This window comes from Varroa destructor, unplaced genomic scaffold (genome assembly GCF_002443255.2).
Source record: "Varroa destructor unplaced genomic scaffold, Vdes_3.0 BEIS01000002.1, whole genome shotgun sequence".
NCBI classification, from domain to species: domain Eukaryota; kingdom Metazoa; phylum Arthropoda; class Arachnida; order Mesostigmata; family Varroidae; genus Varroa; species Varroa destructor.
In genome coordinates, this window is record NW_019211455.1 from 59,554,004 (window position 1) to 59,566,193 (window position 12,190).

At 36.9% G+C, this 12,190-nt stretch overlaps 1 long non-coding RNA gene across 2 annotated transcripts in view; it reads right to left on the minus strand.

The window, feature by feature from the left end:
• The window catches only part of LOC147758083 (uncharacterized), a 29,639-nt gene extending 17,761 nt beyond the window's left edge, over positions 1-11,878 (minus strand). For both annotated transcript variants that reach the window (XR_015321664.1, XR_015321665.1), the window contains exon 1: positions 11,332-11,878. This is a non-coding gene — a long non-coding RNA (uncharacterized LOC147758083). The remainder of the gene's footprint in view (positions 1-11,331) is intronic.
• Between the last annotated feature and the right edge of the window lie 312 nt (positions 11,879-12,190).

Here is a 12,190-nt window from a genome sequence, read left to right on the forward strand (position 1 = left end):
AAAAGCGTAATTATCGAATGCCTTAGTCTACACATAGTTTTTGCTTGTCTACTTAATAATGAAATCAAAATTCCAGTGTCAAATACAAAATCGTATATTTCATGATTAAATTCAGATTTTACACTTTTGTTGAGGCACTCCACATATGAGTGCAACATCAAATCAGTGCAAGGCGAGAGCCTTCGGGACATCGAATGAGCACTTCCTGTAAAACTATAATTCAATTTAACAAGAACAGATCTAATTTCGTTTGAGCTGCGTATCCAAGAAACAGGACGCTTGCTGATGTAAAGACACACCAATTTACCTATAAGCCTTGGGTTGCTCATTCTATAAAATGGCTTTAAGAAATAAGAATAAAAACATGATCCTGTAACTGTGGCATAAGGCCCACTCTTATACGGTATCCGTCAGTACCACGGACCGTAAATTTGTCTTTGTTGAAACCATGTTGCCGATTATAGAGCAAGCGCAAAATAACAGAAAATTTTAGAAAAGGCTTTTAGGAAAGTCGATATGATATTTTTTTAATACCCAAAGAGCAATACCAAGGTGTCCTCACGTTGAGGAATTGGGCAGACAGCGTGTGATAACTATTTTTATAACTAAAACACGAATCATTTTGGCTAAAAATTCATGTAAATATATTGCTCAGCGGTCCTCTGTAATATATTTAAAGGAAACTGGCAATGACAAAATAAGCATTTTTTCCCACAAGTTTGACGCGCGCATTACTGACTATATTTATAAATACATATGATCAAAAGCGTTACCAATAGCTTCTCTTACCCAAACGCATAAACGACGTCAAACGTTGTGCTGGCCGGATGACTGAAGGTCGCCGTGACGGACTCGTGCTTTTCACTTAATTCGATATAATTTTTTCCACTTTATCTATTGGCATACAAGTAGGGTTTAAATGTATAACATTTAAATACTGAATTGTATCTCACTCCATAAACTCGATTTTAGAGTTTAAATCCTACACCCGCGGAAGAGTCTGAACAGAGATTGATGACGGCGCGGCGAAGCCTGTAGCTGACTCTGGTCTGTATATATTTTTTCTTATTCATACAGCCACTAATCGCTAAGAAAACATCGCTCCTTTTTTTTCTAACAACCTTTGAGTATACGCATTTTTACAATTTAGTATTGATGTTGTTGGGCTATAGGTTTATTACAGGTTTTTATATGTTGTATTTTTTTAAAAAGCACATTCATTTGTACATACCAGGGTAAAATCGGGCAACAACTATGAAATAAGTATCTGTAAGTGTCTGTGCACCTATTCGCTACGACATAAGTTGCAATTTTTACAACTTTAAAACAGTTAACAAAATAGGCGTTAACAATGAGCAAAACGCGGATAAACAAAATTAGTTAAACGTATGCATAGGTATCCACAACCTAATGACGTATCGCATGTATAACGTGAATAACACAGGTTACTTCGTAAGAAAAAAACGTTCTACAGCCACTACGCATTCTTATTAACTTTTCAGTACAGATCGCTTCAGAAGGTTGTTTAGTTAACGTCTTGCTCAAACGTCAAGAGTGTTATTGCAATACCTAGACGCTTGGGTCAACGGACAACAGCGGTCAGTTTGACCGCTTACAAAAGAACTTGCCTTTACAAATTCACATATGCGCTATCGCCTTGCCACCAAGCTTTACAGAATTTCTTAAAATATGTATACAAAAACATGCACATTTTCTGTATTTATTTTTCGTTTTTTTCTATTTTCCAGGAAAAATATGTAATTTGTTTTCCCTACAACGGCCGGTCAACTTGGTCGCTTGAGATAATATAAAATACACCTTTTGAAACGACATCATTTTTATAAAAGACAGGCTATCTCTATGTGGCGCAGTCAGCTTAAAAGAAATTAACTTTTTATTTGGTGAACGCACTATGTTGAGGTGAGCTTTGTTGACATGTGAATATTTTACATGGTGCAACCTTTGGTTAGGTATCTTTACCTTAAGACTGTCAAGGTATTCCGAGAAAATAGCGTTATTAGGAACGATAAATGATATAGAAGGGTATTCAAATTTAGATGAAGAAGAACTTTCGAAGACAACATATAAAGGGGCGATGAGGTATTATCCAAAATAAAGTCATCATAGAATGATGTCGAAAAGAAGACTATTTAAAATAAGGGTGAATGTAAGGAAATTGTTATTGAGTTCAAGAAGTGAGAATAATATAAAGAATCAAGCTATCGGAACCAACTTAGATAGAACACTGTGGAATAAACAAAGAAGATTTTTAAACTTGGAAGGACACCGACTTACAATATTTTTAGAGAAGAGTGCAGTCCGACAAGATACTCTAAAACGGTTCTATCGAAGAAAAAGTAAAAACTGCATTTTCTCCATCTTATTGACCATCGTATAACAGTATATATAAGAACGTGCAGAAGCATCCAGAATATTGGGCATTAAGTGGGAACTAACATGATAAAATTAAATACATTTAGTGCTTTGTTATAGGCTATGGGCAAGGTATTTATGGCAAAAAGTGTAGAGATCTCACACTAGTGGAATAATAGGTAGGGTCCCCGCTATTTTGCAAAAACCATAGGCAGGGATGCTATTACTAAAATTATGAGATTCAGACTATATGATAAAAAAGAAAACAAAAAAAGCGCTTTTAAATCAATAAATGTTGCTATTGTGTCTGAGGTATAGAAACGATTTATTAAGAAAGGCCAAAATTGTTATAAATTTCTTCTACACAATGCTGCTAGCAAGCGGTTGTTTACACCTAAGGTGTAAATTTATGTCGTATATGCTAAACAGACTAGATGAGCTGGAATAAAATTATCGCTATCATCTGACCTCACCAGCAAGTATGTAATGTACCGGTTTCTCTAATTGGTAAATTACAAAAAGAAGAGAAAGTCCAAAGCTTCTAGGGGAGCTTGTCGTTCTCAAACTAATGGAGCCGTTTACAGGGTGTGAAACGACTACGGAACTACTTACAGGGAGTACTACAACTGTTGGAACTATCTGTGATAGAAAAGAGGTAGATAATATGGCACGTCTTTAAAGTAAAGTATATAAACCAAACTGTGTTTCTCTTACAGCCTATGAAAGCAGACCGAATAAGAAAGTTCTTCTACTAAGTTTCGTTATTATAGAACCTTAGTAGAAATTTAAAAAATAACAAGCGCATACCGGAAGCGATTTGACTTTATAACAGTACAACATTCAGTGTAGGCATGACAAACCTCTCACATGAAAATCTTTTAAACGGCCCGCCCAGGTGTTTTTCAATTTTCTGGACTTAGCTGGTGTAAGCCCCTAGATACTGCATGAAGAAAAACAAGAGACAAAATTTTAAGGTAGGAATTTTTACCCCAGTTAAGTAGAGAATCTAAAGCTGTGTCTCAATAATCGTGAAAAGAAGAAAATGCGTTAAAACCACGAAGAAATATAAGGATTTACAAGTACGAAGCTTATTAAGTAAAATACTGTAAAAGTTACAAAATTAAGAAAATCTGTTTGAGACGTCAAAAAACATGTACATTTAAGAACAAAATAATGTACGGCTGAATCCAATATATATTCTTGAATGTGAATTGAAATGAAAAACCTTTATAACTACCGTTTATATTTAATCCTCTTAGTTTATAATAATTTATAATAGTTTATGAAAAAACTACCCAGGTCCATATTTACATTTTTGCCCTTACACTTATGTTACTAAAACTGCTTTCTGATATCTTTGAATTGAAATTGTATAAAAAGAAATGTGTTTTGGCGTTTCATGGAAATTGTTCATTTACTGATTTATTTTGCAGCAAATTCGAAAACAAGAACTGTTTCTGAGCATCGATCATTTTGACCGAGCATAATCGGAAGACAGATAGAAGAAGTATCGGTGAACTTAGCGATAAAATATTAGCAAAATATTAACTGCCTCGACTTTGCGACTTACACATAGCATCATGAATATTCAACACATGCGATTATTTTTTTTTACAAATCTACCATACCACGAAACGTTCGAAAAGATCGGCTTTATTAAACTTACAACTTTGTAACCCACTCCTTGGGACAAATACTCTCAGACTTTAGAACTATATGGCAATATGATTAGTAGAAGTTAAGGTACTGTCCAGAGTAACTTCAAGTGCTTCGATGAAATTGGGTCATTCAAAGTAATTCTCAAAAGCTAGGGCGGGCGGGAAGAAGCGTATGTTACATGCATCAAGAACAAGTTGTGCGCTCACACCACAGCCCTGACTTCGAAAGCTTTACTGTACAGATCACTGCTATAACCACGGATTTTGAAAATAATCTCTCCACGGTATATATGAAGATAAAAGTTATGTGAATATAAGTTATAAAGGGAAGTTGTTTGAGATAAGACTATGTATATATAAGATCCTTCACCTCGTCTTTGTTTTAAGTACTATAGGTACGTCCTGTCTTACCATGGGGTTTATGAACACTAATTACGAGAGTGAAACGATTTAGTTGTATCCGTCCGTGAAAACACCAGATAACAGAAAAATCGAATTTACTGAAAATTAATACAGCGCTCTGGTTAAACCAAGTAAGCCCATTGGCCAACGTGCGGTGGAAAAAGCGACGAAATTTTCTCAATTGCCGCTGATGAATCCGAGAAAAAGAAAAGGGCGTGTCTAAATGATCTAATAGTCAATAGAAGGGATTCTGTACCCAACTAAAACCGCTGGACGCTAATTACAGTGTAAGTGCTAGACAAAGAAGGATTTGAGAAGTATGTAAATCTTGCATTTTCGAAGGAAGTGCTTTGCAGGTATTACGTCGGCAGTGTGTGACTTTCTCAATGCAATCATCGTAACGATACCCGTGTAATCGTTGTAACCGGTGCGTCATCTGCAAATTACAGCAGCCTAGAGTAACAACACAATTTTGAAATTACCCGATAATTTAGAGAAATACTGTGAGTAAAAAAACACTACCAACGGTCGAAATATAATGTTATGATTGGATTACAACACCGCAATCAGTTCTCGATCTTATTATAAACCATTATTTTAAAGTACTCACCCTTCTGCAGCGAGTAATTTGAATGAAAGGTTAGGAAAGAGGAATTGTTTCACCGAAAAGTTTTACCAATTAAAAGGGTTGCAAAAACTTGGTTGGCATGGCAGTTGTAGTCATAAGCGGAAAAGTACATTGGATAATTATGTACACGACTAGAGAAGATAGTTGAGCAATAAGAGTCACGAGAGGCAAATGGATATAACTCATGATTTACCCGCTGCTTACTTACTTAAATTTCACGATTTCAAAGCGCAGCCCACCGTAGAGTACGCACATTATAGGCTTACTTTTTTTCAAATCGCAAATATAATTTTAAAAAAATGAAGCGTGATTTCGCCTCTCCTAAAAAAGTTATGGCAAAAATAGTAATTGCTTTGAGACTGCTGCTAAAGAAACCATGACATATCTTTAAAATTTATACTGAAGAGGCGTTTCCAAAAACATTATGGGTTAGCAGAATTTTTGCCAGTTTAAGTTTTTTTTTTGTATCAAAGTCAACTATTGGCTTAGTAAAAGATGCGGGTTATACCATCGAAATGAGATTTTTTAGATAATGTTTGGTTTCAAGTCTGAACGTTTTACCTCATTTAATCAAAGTGGTTTTCCATTTTCGGATACATAAGATTGTTATACTCGAAATAGGAAAAGAATTTCTCTAAAACGTTCTTTAGCTTCAATACCCATCGACTATCGTTTTTTGGCTCTTAGGGATCGGTGCGAATCCCTATGTTACTGGTGGACTGTTTTGGGGCTACTTTCAGTCTTGGCATAGTTTGTAGCCTAGATTTTCATGATAAAGGAACGGAAAGCAAAAAAAAATTCACCAAAGCAGTGACTATTTCTATTAAAACGACATTACCAACTAAGCTACTTCAGTCGAAAACGGTAAATACAAATCAGATCTGTTGACTAATATATTCGACCCGGGAAGTCCGAAAGAAGTAACCGACCAAGGTTCACATGCGAAAAAAATGTACAATCAAAAAATCCTCTGATGATGAGTTACTCTCAATGACAAGCGACTCGAATTGCTTGGTATTATTCAAAATGAAGTTTCAAACGGAATTGGCGATGCGCTTCGTAAAACCATGGCGGAGTTGAGTAAGGAAATTCCTTGCTGCTGAGAAGCTAGTTTCAAGTTTTTGAGCCACTTCTGTTAGCTATACACGCTTAAGTTTTATTTTAAAATATACTGCTAAAGAAATTCAATTACTTCTTAAATTTCTCTTGTTGACTAATTGAGCGCAAAATACATGCTTTATGCGATGCTACCTGGCCTCGGACGGAGCTGTAACCTATTTTTATAAGGTCTTTGAGGACGGATCAGTTTCACTTTCGCTCTAGCTAGAAAAACTCCGTCGAAGGTCGTTTCGTTCATACGTTTGTTAACAATAACGAACGCTATAACTGAATACATTTAACATCTAAGGTTAAAAAAGAAATTGGTCAAAGAATAGGTGACATCTCCTTACAGTCCGATATTTCTACAGTTCCACGTTGCAGACGCCATTTTTGCGAGCCTTGGAAAACGTTTATCTTTAATACAGTTACAGATGCCTTTTTCGTCACGATTAAGTCATATGGAAATAAAAGATACTCCTATCGACTTATTCAAAAAATGCCCCACTGATTAAAAAAGTGAAACGATACCAATTCACCGAATCGAACTTATAAATAAAAATGGTGAAATCAGTCTAGAGCTGACCACATCATGTGATTTTGTCTGTACACCCGATAGTCTCGTAATTTTGTCGGGCATAATTAACTCAAGTAAAGCTGGCACGCACGAAGGCGTATGTCATATATGGTTTGCTACGGCGACATTAAGAACAAAATCCATTTTTCCTGTTTTTACTTTCAGAGTAGAAACTGCATCACCTTCCTATTGCTGTAGCATCGATGGCTGTAGTCCGACACATATTAAGTGAGCAAGGACAAAAGTTGAGAACTATGTTCTGATTTTTGTGTGTGCCTTACCTCTGTGTATACAGTTTGTGACTTCTTAGTTTTTTTTCTATGTATTTACAAACAGGTTTCCTCTCGTTTCGAAATGCTCTAACCTTTAATTCTAAAATGCATGCATATTGCCTTGTATGAGCATTCACTAAAGCTGATATTCAGTGGTGATTTATAATAAAGGATAAGCCGTTATGTTACATTCGATGCCTCTTGAGAAAAATCAGTGCAAACCGTTGAAAGGCCTTAACATTGTTTCGCACAGCGAGTTTTCGTGTGTATTATTTAACATATGCGTAATATCCAACCGTCTTCTTACCATTGCATCGTCGATAGACCCGTTAGGCGATATCTGAGCATTATATTCAGCAGACTTTTCGAACTTATTTTGAAGTAGGCAGACTGTATCAAACATTTTGGAATTTGCTTAAGCGAGTGCAAGTGTCTGCAGCTATTCTATTCAACAGATCGGGTCGCCAGTGAAAGGCCCCAAACTCAATTAGGAAACGATTTAGATGATAATATTTTAAATATCTTCTTTGAATCCACATGGAAGGATCCGTTTAAAGCCCTTCAAAAAAGATTCTACAACATCTCGAGCGCTTTGCCGTGCCGTTTGTTTATTTATTAGTCGCGTGTTAGTAACTTAACTTCAAATAAAATTTTAACTCTAATTAAATTAAGCTTTAATTAAAATTTTAAAAATTTAGCATTACCTGCCATGAAGCACCATACACACTGGAAGAATTTCTAAAATTATTTTCCTATCCTATCAATCGCTTTAATATGTCTAAAGCAGCGTTCATAGCACAGGGAGGATAGGATTGTATTTATATACCGACCGCGTTGGGTGAGAAATGTGCATATATTGTGTAATGATGTCGTTGACATGCGTGTATTCTCGTTTATAGTCGGGCTTGGTCGAAGCTCTGGAACCCGTTCACCGTGTTTACAGTTAGTGTGGCGAACTGATTTTCATTCGTTTCGCCCGTACGACTTTGAAGCTAAAGTGTTAGATATGTACTTGAAACGTGTCAGTGTAAGAACATAAGATGCTCATCGGAACCTCTTGAATAGGACTAACCTGAATTGAGTTTTTTTGCTTGCAAGGACTCGGCCATCTTAGCTGCAGTGTCCTCGTAATGAGTAGCAGGTGGCAAGATTAACGTACAAGAAATGGTTTTCGATGTTGGCGTCGTGCGCCTTTACCTAAAGCTGACACAATGTGTCATTTTGTGCTAGGATAAAGTTTGGTACTTTCCACCTACTGTTTAGTTAGTCGGGCTATGTTTCGCTTTGTTCCAAGTAAGAAGATTCTACGCTATTGTCTAAACTTTAATCTCTTATATATTCGTTTGCCTGCCATACAGATTGTCTATTTTTCAATCAGCAGTGATCGGCCAGTTTGATAACACTAAGTGCAAATCTTCAATACTATTTCTATATACTTATCATTGAAAGTCAGTAAGTTTGGCGTGTGATTTCTGTTTGCTTTGCCTATAGTCTAACTAAGATTAACCTCTGCTTGGTAGCATTTACCTTCAACTGCACATTGCAGTGCAAACAATTTTCGTATAATAATAAGTTCAATAAGAGAGGCACTGGAATCTGTTTCGAAACCTAGTTGTTAAATAGCTAGGTTTACACTCTATAGCAAACTCCCCGGTAAAAAGGATTTATTTTGCACGGCGACGCGACTTTGGATTTAAAAGACTATACAAAAAAGAACCGCCGAAGAAGATTTTTCACGGAGTTTCCTAAAAACGCCCAGCGTTGTTTCGGCCTTTAGACATGCACTCTCCTTTGTAATTGCATCACTTCGTCGGCTAGAAAAAGGACAGGTTTTGTGCTCTAACTTCGGATCTACGAACTTGTAAGTGGAAAAGGAGTCCTAGTCACGCACCAAGAGGTCCCTCAGGAGTCAAAATGGGAAGAAAAAACAGCGAGAGGGTGGTAGAAGTGTGGAGAAGGGATGGCGAATCCTTCGCCAGGTTTTAGTCTTAGCCAGTTAGACCGACGTGAAATCGGAAGAAACTCATAGCAGCAACAAGTGGAAAGATGCGGCAGTTGAGTTTAGTCTGTAGAGCGCTTTTCTGAAAGCAGTTTCTCACTGATGCTGGTCGATGGCAGCTATGAGGTAAGCATGAGTGTATGATGACGCGAAACTCAGAAATCTGCACAGAGGACTCAAAAAAGACCATCCTGGAGGAGACCAAGGCAAGAACAATCCCATGTAAGTCGGCGGCGCGATAGAGAGCGGGGAAGACATATGGTTTAGAGACATAATCAAAAGCGGAGATCAACCAATCGGAACCTAGGTGGAGTTTGCTTAAGTGTACCTGAGGTCGTCGTTAGGGTCAACATGCTTTTCTTGCAGCTGGGACGCGAAAGCAGTGGTAAAAAAAGCAGTCTGGAGAGCGTTTAAAATGAGTACGTGAGCTGGGCAGAACTAGCAGAGATTTGCCACGAGTATAGCTTTTGCCTCACTCAGTTCCGCCTTCTTCGGTACCTGTACCAGGACGCGACTCAAACACACCTGAAGACGAAATACGGTTTTCTTGCTTTTTCTTTGCGTCATGTCGTCTGCGCTAACAGTAATAGTAACCGCTGCGCGAGTTGCAGCGGCAGAAGTTGTGGTGAAAATACGGTAAAGGGACAAAGGTCGAAAACAACGATTAGAGCATTTGCATCCCATTAACTTTGTTGTCTTTGCCTTGTAATACAGGCCAGCATGGTGCGGACAATACTCTTTATCACAAGAGAATGAATAAAGCTAATAAATGAAATGCAACAGTAAATCTACAGGCATCTGAAATTTGATGACAAAAATAGGTAATTAAATTTGTTTTTCCGGTCCGGAGCTGAGAAAAACTTTGAAAAACACCTAAGTATTGGCTCTGATAAGGCCTGTTTCAGATTGCGGTGCGCTAACAACGGCCCCATTTTATAGTGAAACTTTAAACCGGAGAAATGCGCAAAAACCGGAACTTTAACTGCAAATAACCTATTCAGAGCTAATGTCTAAAAATTAATCTCATGCTGCAATTAAAACGTAGTTAGAACTTCATGCTTCCTGCTTGCTGTTTGAACTATATAAGTTTTGTGGCAGCTGCACGAACTTCATAGTATGATGTAAAAAGACTCATATATGATGGGGTACCAAAACGTTGTTATACTTTAAATCAAACATGTTATGGAAGCTTCGATGCACCCGGTTACTACATTCACACGGATGCTCAACAATTACACGTAGCTTAAATGCTTCGAGATCTTAAGCATCAAAGACTTTCAAGAAAACGCGAAATCTCAACCTGCTAATAAATAGAAATATTGTTGTTCACCGATCTGGTGGTGCTGTGGACCCCATAAATTTAAAGATGCTGAGAATTTTGAGCATTCTGCAAAATTGCTTCAGAAAAATGCTTAAGGTACAAAGGTACTATTTCAGTAAGCTAGTAATGTATCAAGTAGTAAATGAATTCATACGCTTGTATTGAGTTACTTGGTGTCTTGCCTACCAGGATAAGCTTTTTTATTTTTTTCTTATTTTTTTATTCTTTTTTTAATTTTCTATACTGTGCTTATTGATGTAGATCTCGTTAATGTACAGTAGCCTAAAAACAGAACGAACTTGAACTTGACATACCGTGAATGACTATCATTTAAGTGGATACTTCTGTATACTTGACGTTGAAATAGGTCCAGAAAAAAATATACAAGTACGAAGTATGCTTTGTCAAAACTTGTTATCTTATTTTTCTTTTAACATTCTCTATATTCGTGATAAACTTTGCGGAACGCAAGACCGTACGATATACGTCAAAATCCTAAATTTATACGCTTTGCTACATTGTATTTCTTTATGATAATTTTTCTCTGTATATTAGTGCCAACACATTAGCATCAACACATTTAGGCCAGTTGCAACATGGCGTCTTTTTTTATTCTTGAGACCTCTGGATTCACACAACATATCTAACTATCCATGAAAAACAGGAATCTAGGCCAAACTTTCTATTACACACGCGCTACGGAAAAGCTATAACTATCTTATATTTTTATATTTATTTTAACCGAACATACCGTTTTTTAATTTTAATCGTTGATGGGTGTCTGTTTATATGCAGAATTACTTAGCACATGATGCATCTATTTAGGTAAGAAACAATTCAACGACGAAGTTTCAAGCGATGGGGGTTTTTCAATTTTTTTCCCAAGTGGCATGCAAATGTTTTATGTAAATGAATAGATTATTTTATTTTGAAGATAAAAGTACAGAACTTGTATTAAGTAAGCGCGGTTTAAAAACGACATCCAATACGTGGTTTTTCTCACCTTTTGTATAGAAGCGAGAGGGCTAGTTTGAAACCTGCTGAAAAGCCCATCTAAATTAAAAATATAGGTCTGTGTTTCGAGTGCTTAATGCCGGTGTTAAGCACTGCTTCAAGCATCTGGCTTTCAACACAAAACAAAGTGTGTCCAGGCCTAGTTCTGGGAATCTAGATCACCATATGTCCGTGGCACAGCGTCCAAATACTTTGCGACTGCACCAGTACGCGCACAAACACTACTGTGGATCTGTATATATATATGAATATGAAACAAGTATTTCCTCATATATGTAGGTTTTAGCTCACGTAAGGCGAACATACTCCTGTAGAAGGTCCACCACGCTAGTTTTTTAAGAATCATCAAAAACTTTCACAGCCTGTAGTAGATAAGTTATCCCATATCCTTATAAGCTTTAGACATTTTAAGCTGCTTGCCTGAATACGCTAGTCTAGACTTCATGTACATAGAGAAAAGCTCTGTGTCTTTTTGCGTGGCTTTTATTGCAGTGTTCGAAGAAGGATAAGCTGCTTCTCTGTGGTTGATAAAAGAGCAGATGAGACAGGCGGCTAACTCATCTCGACACAGCCATTTAACTGCTGGCCAATTTCGTAGAACCAAGCATTCAAGTGGTCGTTTAGTCGACAAAACGAGATCCATAAAAGGAGTTGTTTCAGTTGCATCAAATTTCAAGGCACGAGGTATATAAGACCTCTCGTCCAGTCAAGGTTAAGGGTATTTAAATCTCATAATATTATATCGCCCATGGTATTTAACACATTTGAAGTGTCAATCAGGTAAATACGGTGAATGGTATGTGGTTCGAAATTATGCGTAAAATACCTAAGTGATTGTTTTTAATCAA